General features: G+C 28.7%; 1 protein-coding gene across 3 annotated transcripts in view; it reads left to right on the top strand.

Annotated features, from left to right (window-relative positions):
• The window catches only part of LOC132918182 (AF4/FMR2 family member lilli-like), a 142,587-nt gene that overhangs the window by 54,477 nt on the left and 77,491 nt on the right, over nt 1–10,619 (top strand). The window lies entirely within an intron of this gene.

The following is a 10,619-nucleotide window of genomic DNA, read 5'->3' as shown; positions in this document are numbered from 1 at the left end:
TTATATTTTTTTCATTAATCACGTCTTTGCCTATTTATTACCTTGGAATACGAAAAATTACAATCGCTAATAGTAGGCAATTATATTATATTAAATATATATATAGAATTTTGTATGGCTTAAAATAAAAATGTGTAGTGTATAGTATATACTATATAGTAATAAAATAATATATATATTTAATGAGAATAATAATCCATTAAGTATTAAATATTGAAAACATAGATATTTAAGGTGCAGATTTTCATCAGAATAGTTATTATAACCAATGAATTAGCAATAATTTTAGTATAAACTACAAATAAATAACACAAAACATTTTTATTCTTAATAATATTTTTAATTTGTTCTACATTTATTACATTCCTATAATTGGAGTCATGTGTACATTATCAACTATTCAATTAATGGATATTACGGGAAATATCAGTGGAAGATTTCTGAACAGGGTTCTCTAGACTTCTAGAGACATATTTAAAAATTTCGCGCCTTAGTATACTAATTTTATTTTTACATACCTTATATATACATGAATTCTGGTGTTTAACATTTTTATAAATTATAAGTATACAGACAGAAAAGCATTTTTTAAATATTTTATTACTATATATACATGACTATTTTTTATAGAGGTTTTATTTGGATTTTACAAACCTGTATAATAATACACACTATATTATGAGCAGCTATATAATAAATTCTAGAAGCGCCCTAGAACGAAAAACCTCTGAATAATATAATGTGCAAATGTGGTTCGAAAATATACGATATATTCTAGAACCGTTTCACACTGAAAAACACTTACACGTACTTAAAAACATCGAAACAAAAACGGATTAATCGTTAAGAATCGAACTTAGGTTGGCCCACAGAAAATATTTCGATTTTACCTACTCACAATTTACAAAAATCCAAAACTCCACCGTGTCATGTTGAATGGGTATATTAATCGATTTTTAAGAACCAATAACCAGGTAACGTGTTACTAATATTTTGTTACCTAACTTACGTACCTACCAATATTATACGGACCATGATTCGTGATTCGTGACATAATACGGTGTACTCAATACAGTGTGTACCCGTCATAAACCAAATTTCCGGCACTTCGACTACGATGGCATAAATTTGAGCTTCGACTACCACGGTCCACATTGGTATACAGATAGGTTGGTTAGACCTATGGCTTTTTATTCGTTTTCTTTGGTCTATTTTTAATTATTATAATTTGTAATTATATTTTCGTAATTATTTATGTATTCGTAATACATCTATGATAAAATATAAATTGTTTTACTTTTTAATTAAGAATAAAAAATACAACACATTTTAAACATAATTGTTCAGTGATTTAAGTGCCAAATGTGACTAAAGGAAGGAAATTCGTCGAAATACTGTGTATAAGAAAATTAACATACCATTATGGCATTATATAATTTTTACTCGTATAGGAACTTATACGCTTGCATGTAAATGGTGTAAGCGATTTTATCTGATATGTCCAATGTATATGGAAACTTACATACAAGGACTATATACTTATATAAATATAGTTATAGCTATATTTCACTCACAATTTTATACCATTACAGTATATAACTACACCACAAGAACTAAAAATATCCAACTCCGCTGGTATATAGTGTAGGTATTTACATCCCGTCATCCCAAATTATTTGTAAATTTAAAACATTTCACTAGAATATTATGTACGTTACGCATAAATTATAATATTATAATAATTCCATTATACTTACTTATATTTACATCTCTATACCCATATAAATGATGTGTTTTCCAAATGACAGATAAAGGATAATAATGTAACAAAAGAGTTTAAATGTTTTATCCAATGTATAAATGTGTCTGAAATACAAATTTCCTTAGGGCTACATGATATAATGTTAGGCACACATTCAGGGGCGTACTCAGGGGATTTGCCATGATCATATCTTATATTTTTTTCTATTCCATATGTTTGATATATCCGGTTCATACCCCCTTCCGAAAAAATTATTTTTATTAACATTTTATTAAATATTTTTTTTTTATGAGATTTTTAACAAGGATATTATAATATCTCGACAATTATTGGGAATAATTTACAATTAAACATATACATTAGTAACTCGCACTAATAAATTTAGAGGTCGGATTGAAATATAAAATTTATCGTATGTATAATTATACTTACATTATTAGCTGAAAGAGCGTTTATGAGGGAGAAGTTGATACCAAAAATGGAAAAAACAGACGTTTAACTGAGATCTTTAAAGAAATTGGAGTGAGAAAGACGGACAATTTAGGAGCAAGTGTTAGAAGTCGTAATATTCCCCACCGCAATTCGGTAGGGGACAATCGAGCTACTGTTGAATCGCATTTTAAATGAGTGGTGTGGTAGCAGACTGAGGCCAGTGCCATTAAACATCTTAATAACACTAATACAACAGTAAAGAATCGTATTCGTATACACAATGTCAACTATAAACCACTAAAAATAAATTCGTAACGTTTGGCCGGTATAAGGTCTTAATATTCAGCATCACTTTACTTATACATTGATGGCAGTTAACAATTATTTAACTAATAACCATAAAATTCAATAATATTTTCACATCTACTTATATATATATATATATGTCTCAAGGCTCAGCGTGTTACCCGCCTGCCTACACTATAATATTATGTATATTATATATTTTCCTCTACCCACCACCTACCTAAACTTTTAAACTTATATAACTGTTTGAATACTTAATGGAAATAAATAATTCAACTTTTTTTTAAATATTTAGGTAAGTACATAAATTAAATCTATAAATATACCTTTCGAATTTTTAAGAAACATGCAAGCAACATTTTTAATTATTTTATTTTGAGTGAAAAATACAAATTATAAAAAACTGTGATTTTAAATTAATACCCATGTAATTCTTTTTAAAAAACATGAGCTGAAAAAACGTTATTGGTATAGTGACAAACACTGTGATAAATTCTGTTAATACATATTTTCATATAATATTAAAATACACAGATTATATCATTATTACGTTTTGTAATAACTTATGATTTTATCATACATAATGTAGTAGTGAGTATAGTATCTATTTAAAAATGTAAAATGTATAATTTACTTATTGGCACAACTTTTCAATTTTTTTATGTCATAAAACTAGTAATCCTGTTCGGTTAATTTGTAATCATGGTACGCCATGAACGAGAATGTCGCGAATAATTTCTACTTTCATTCTCTATTTCATGTCTGGAAATATAAATAAATATATAATATATCCGCTAATGAATTTACAATATTTACGAAAATAATATATAGACGATACTTTCTGGCGGATATTTGTATGTAGACTATTGTCATCGTGCCATTGTTGCTCGAAAGTACTTACAGTGTACGTTCAGCGAGTTTAGACGGGGTTTTCGATTCCAGTTGGCGGCAAACCCATCTTTTAAATAATGTTCGGTCTGCAATTTTTCATAAAAAAAACGCCGATTAGTAAAGATGATTGTGAAATAATTGTTCTGGTTAAAATTTACAGAGTTATATTTTATAGTAATCGGTTACACTGCAAGCTCCATTTATTTATTTTGTATGCTTTTAGAACAATGATGAATAACAAGCTTGATAATACACGCTCGATCGTCGATCATCATGTGATAAAATAGCAATTAGCATATATTTTATATATTAAGTTAAATATATTTTATTTATTTGCAATATATGTTCCTACAATATACGATTTTTTCATAAATTATAAAAGTTTTGTGGTACGTGTCACACGCTAATATAAAGAACTTTTTCATTTATAAACTGTTAGGCAAATAAGTTTTACCGACGTTTGTACACCTGTTACACTTAAAATCTACTTATTTTAATTCGTATTCACAGTGTTCCCTAACCAAGTTATAATAATTATAAATGCTAAAATTTTAGCTTGAAATAATTTTTTTTTTAATTTAATACTATTAAAATATTAACTATTGTTTGAGTATACTCAGTTATATTAGATATCATCGTTGTCAGACAAACATACATCTATATAAAAACCACAAGAAATTTTGTAACCTTAAAGTTTAATAAAAGGAAAATTTACTCTACTATTAAAACTAATGAAGTTTAATATGAGCTGTTGTACAAGGCTGTACTCTAAACAAATTTGAACCCCTAAACTTGGCCTTGCTGTTAATTAATATGAATAATATATAATGTATATAATATGTACCTCCATAAACATAATATTATATGGTTATCTTATATTATTGTACATACCAAAATATATACAAAAGACTAATAACTAATATTACACAAACGTAGGTTCTTTTCTAACGTTTTATTTATTAGTGCACAAAAATATATATATAGGTTCTTCAATTCAAAACAATCAACGCATATTCTATAAAGTATATATTTTATTAAATATACAAATATGTATGTAAAATATTGCAACGTCGATATCGTTTTGTTACTCCTTATATTATAGAATCTGATATTAACATTAATTTATATTGTATACGGTTTATATATTATATACGTGATTTATCATCTGTATATCTACAATCTGCATGTTCTGTTTTAAAAAAAATAAATTTGTACCCACGAACTGTTTAAAATTCTGTCAGTGTAAAGTGTTTGAGATGTTGCATCTTTTTAACGGACTGTTAGACATGATTTCAGTTGCGCATAATAAAAACATTGAGCTTTCAAAGTAAATTTGTGATATATATATATATATATATATATGGGTGGACGTACCTTCGAGAATTTTTATAGCGGTGACGGGGAGGAAGGTAAACTTTAGATAACTTTGGGTAACGGTATCTCCTATAAAATCAATCGTACTTATGCTGTACATTTTAGTGCTACGATATCAGAGACTTAGTCATAAGTAATGACTGATGAGTATATTATTTTATCTCATCACTGTCACCTAATTGTAGATCAGATATGATAACGTTTTTATTCATTGCATTTTTGCATTCATCGCCAGTCGCGCATTCGCCACTATCAACAACTACTGTATTATTAAGTTTAATCAGTTATATTTTTTTCTATAATTAATTGTATAAATTACTATATTTTCTGAAAAAAATTAAACGATTTCCCATAGAAAAATTTTTTGTTACCGGCGGTTTTCGAAAAATGTGTTATCTTTATAATATATTCATTTATGTACACATATTATATACCTACAATAAATTATGAAATCCAATATTTATATTTACGACTTAATAGTATTAAGTATAATAACTTTCCGTTTTTGGTCGTACATTATATAATTCGTTCCCGAGTGCAGTGTACCTACTATGTATTATTCTATGTATCCCAAAGGTTGTTAACATAAAAACGTGAACATAACAAAAAGCGGATGTACACAATTTTTGAAACGAAAATAAAAATCTCTGTTCTCGTCGAATATAACCAGCTATAATATGTGTATCACATGGATTGTACAATAATTGTACTACAGTATACACTTGTCTCTTCTATTTAAATCGTATATACGCATACAGCGATATAATTGTATAAAGTTTTAAATGTCGACTTTATCTATATCATCACAATCACATACGTATAATGTATATTAAAAAATAGTACCGTGCTGCGATGTACCTTATTTATATTATGTAATACTATTTAAATCATTTAAACGATAAGTCGCGATGGCGCTTATATAAAGAGATAGTTATAGATTGGTGATCTCCCCCCCCCCTCTTATGAGCTCCTTAGGATTTGTCTATAATATATACCATATTTTCGACGAGAGTGGATAGGTAGTAGGCACTGGGGACGTATTTTCTCGATATAGACCGTGACAATGCGGTGTATCGTGTGATGAATATGATTATATTCGCCTCCCCCTCATCAAATCGTGTCTATAAAGTAAAGCTGCATCTGTGATACGATAAATATATACGTTATAGAATTATTATAAGAACGTCGCGGAAAGCGCATCTACGTCAAGCATTTTTTATTCATTGTCTTCGAAGGTTTCATCGTGGGAGGCATCGGCAGCGGTAGCAACATCCACGGCGGTTGCTTCGTCACAGCGCGCGGTTGGTGGTGGGGTCAGTTCCTACGGAAATGCCGTCGTCGGTGACGTCACGACGTCGATGCGTATTTACGCGGGCGTACGGACGACGGCGGAGGAACCATTGATCCGATGCTGCGTGTCGTCATCAAAAAACCCCTTTCGCCCGCAATGTGTCCCACGTGCCGCCCACACAAAACTCTTCTGAACTGCCGCACCGCAGCGCCGCCTCCGCCGGTTTCCTTTTGTTTTCCTTCCCCTCGCAGCCTCATGTGTACCGCCCGCACACGCACGCACGTGATGTATACGCTCCGACTGCACTCTCACACTCGCTCGGCATTACACTATGTATAGCTATAGCGTGTAAACGGACGGATACATATTACATGTAAGTGTAGGTACGCGAGTTCGCTGGAAAACGACGAAATGGGAAAACAAAAACGGCATGCAAATCGGCTTGTGCGTTTAAGTTTATAATAATATTATAGTCGTCCGCCGACCGCCAGTGTTGCCAGCGCACACCGCTCCCACTTATATTTGCGTATTATAATATTATATATACATTGAATCGTATAGGTAGAGGTGTCTGTCCATTACGCGGCTCTTTTCGTAACCAAATATGGTAACCCGGAAAACACTGAGCTGGAATAAGGGTTGATGCCACAATGGAGCATAGCATTTTTTCCACTCCCCCTTCCTCCCGAAACTACCTGTAACCGAAAAAATAATTTAGCAACGTAACGTATCATTTAATATTATAATTAAAGTAGTTCAAAATGTTATGGTTCCTTAAAAAATAAATGATTTGTATTTAAATATCGTTTTTTATGAATTTCACTGTGGAAAAATGGAAAATTAATGCAACAGTTCTTCACATTTCATGATTTAACCAAACAGATTTAATGCATAATATCCACAAATTTGACATTTTTTCATAAATGAATAACAATCTCAAATAATATTTTATTGCAAACAGGAAGCTGTTTCTAAATCTAAATTAAAAGTTAATATTAAAATAATTTAACCTCGTGATTTCAATTTATAAATTATTTTTTAAAATGTCGTAGTATTTAAACAACTTATAAATTATTATTATAAGCATCTAATTGTTTTTGGATAGGTAGTTAAAATGTTACCACGGATATGGGAAAACGCATATAAGTACACCTATAAAAAAGCAAGCGGTTCTTTTTCAAAAGCTTAATAATACAATATAATTGTTTTTTTTTTTTTTAATGCACGCGCATGTACGCATACACAATATATTATATAGCATTATTGTACCTAATATACACACGACCACCATCGCCGACACACTCGATTTATCATTATTGTGTTTGGTGCGTAGATCTTATTGCACACACGACGGTTCTCAAGTGCTAGCTCTCAATGTCTGTAACGCGATAATAAGAGCAGCCACTTTAATTCAAGCATCTTCCTTCTCCGACGACGCTGACGGTTATACGACCTTTCATATATTGTCATCATTTTCTAGTTAACCCGATCATCAAATTAGTCAAACAAATAATAAGATCATTTAAAAAAAAAAAAATTTATAAAATATCAGTTATAATTTAAACCACAACGGCTCGCCGCATCTTATCATAATATGTGTAATAATAACTCTATACACAATCTGCTTACAAACATCATCCTATATCGTTGTGAGCTTTTTATAATCTGTACGTAATATAATATAATAAGTAATCAAAGTAAAACCATTTCTTAATATTTATGTATAATTTATACACACTTATACACAGTTATATGTACGTATGTTATCATACACATATGTGTAATTGTCTGACCATATTTCCGAACAGATTATAATGATATTAATATTTATTTCATACTTTATTATAATTATTATTTTATTCAGTAATCTATATTTTTGCAACAATAATTAATCGTATATGTATTAAAACTTATAATAAAGTTATAACTATAGTAATTCGCATATTGTTATATGATGGAATTGTTGCTGCAGCAGTACAACTTAATTGCACAAAATGTTTTAACTTGAAAACGATTCCATAACGCTTTCAACTATTTGTTATATATATTATATAATTATTATGTATTAAAAAAAAATGTAGTTAAAAAATAAAATATGTATATTGTATAGTACCTATATACATAAATATTTTAATAGACATTTGTCAAAAATGAATTACTTTCCGAAAAACCAATATATTATAATAATATAATATCCATCAATCGTCAAATATGATTATATTGTACCTTGTACCGATATACATAAAAACATTATACACCTACAATTAAAAATTTGTTACATACATACCTGTATAATGTATTATGTCAAGTCCTCCAATTGTAAATGATTTAATTGGCATTATGTTAGATTTCCGAGTATTAATAGTTTATTGCTGGTACTTAAATAAATTAAAATTAATAATGAAATCATTCCTATTAATACAATTAAATTAAAAATGAATTAAATTAATCAATTTTAAATGTTAGTTTTGTTCACGTGCCGAATACACGCAATCAACTCGTTTGTATCAAAGTATATAAAACACTGCAGTGTATATTAGTCAATATTAATTTAATGATTCAACATCAAAATTACTTAAATAATATTATTTTGAAAATTAGTTATTACTTGCTTTTCATACTCGAATGGCGCGATACTCGTATATATTATACAACTGAATGCATTTAAAAACTATATACTACTTAATCAATAACTCATTATTAGTCGAAATTTCTTTAATGACATGGTAATATTATAAAAACTATAGTTATACAGTATATATATTATATTATATTATATGAACACGATACAACGAGTGTCTCCAAAACAACGCTTGTTTCACTTCCGTTAAAAAAAATGAACTTCCTCTCGTCCATATACCTAATATTACAATCGCTTCAAGAAATATATGTTGTTATTTGAATATTTGAATATTATTCATTCACATATCAATACACTCATTATTATAAATTATAATAATATATTTTATTTTAGCTTAGGGAGTATGGTCACATTGTTTGACACGATTATTCGACCTTTTGTGCCGCCCCAACAGTGTGAATGTGTCATTTGTTTGTAAGTCATACCACAGCGGCACAACTCTGTTATATACTTTACGGTATATACTCCTTTATATAGTATATATTATATACTTTATGTACTTAAACCGTGCTACCCCGTATCTTAAGAACGGTTGTACATGTAATGACTCGATTTATGTTGCAGGTGCTCGTTAATTAATATTGTTATTGTTATTTCCGTATAATAGAGCCGACTAGTTTGTGCAAATTTTAAAATTGATTTTTAACCGCACCCAAGCACGATTTGTAACATGTTGTAAAAAAACCCCGACGTTTCAGTCCATTATTTTGGAGTGTGAATAACATTTTATAATAGGGTTTGATAAATTATTGAAATAAACGATGTGCAAAAACGTAAAAAGTGATGATGATGTATTCACAATTGATGTTCAATAGTTTGACAATTTGACCTGCTCGTTGGCTTTTATATAACCAACAAACCAACATTTAAATCGCCTACGCTTTACATAATATACGGTTTTCTCTCTTCACAAAAATAGGTTTAAATCATATTATTTACAATATATTATATAACATCAAATATATATACATTCAATTCCAAGTTCAAATTTGATACAAAATAATATGATTCAAATTTCTTTATAATTGAATAATTTTAATTGTTGAGAGGTTTCAGTTGGTTATTTTCTTATATACCACTAAGTATATACCTACGTTTTATAAATACATATTGTTAAAGAGAGAAAGGAATAAGGACAATAATGTGCTAATCGTAGAAATCAGTTTTGCTCTACATGCTTATACTGCGTGAAAATATTTAAAAAAAATTCCTTATAAAAATAAAAACGTATACAGTGAACACTATATATATTGTTATTAAATATTTCAAATAGTTGAGATGTTACAAAAGTGATTCACGGTAGTCATATTATGTATACTTACTACTAGTCATAAAGATTAGAGTTTAAATTTAACGTTTAGTAATATAATATAATAGGTAATACATTTTGTATTGGCCGGTTATGTAATGGTTATAAATACTTGAATTTATGATCAATGATAATAATATATTAATATGTATGCTGTGTATAGTATGTATGTATAAGCATACTTACTAGCTATTATATAGAGTTTAAATTAAACATTTAATCATAATATGTTTTGTATTGACTTATAATAATTATTATCGACTATTCGACTAATATGTATGTATATTGTCGGTTGCTACGTAGTAATAACCTATTAGTTGATTTTATCAAATTTTACAGGAGTATTTTACTACTGCTATAAATATGTATCTATCAATATTTGTTTCACTCTGTTTTTCTTTAAAACGTCTTATAGAAAACACACAAGCAACATCTTGATTACTATTTACTTTATTAAATATATACTGTGGACCCATCGGAAATTTTTTTATTTCGACGTTCGAGGTTTTGCTATACGTAACCATATCGTTATGGTGAATTATATTGAAATATTTTTTATATAATATGTATTATATATTTATATCGTAAGAAAAGAGACATATTGATGTTTATA

The sequence above is a fragment of the Rhopalosiphum padi genome, chromosome 1 (genome assembly GCF_020882245.1).
Source record: "Rhopalosiphum padi isolate XX-2018 chromosome 1, ASM2088224v1, whole genome shotgun sequence".
NCBI lineage: Eukaryota > Metazoa > Arthropoda > Insecta > Hemiptera > Aphididae > Rhopalosiphum > Rhopalosiphum padi.
Note: the sequence above shows the minus strand (reverse complement) of the source record. Positions and strands in the feature narration are given on the sequence as shown.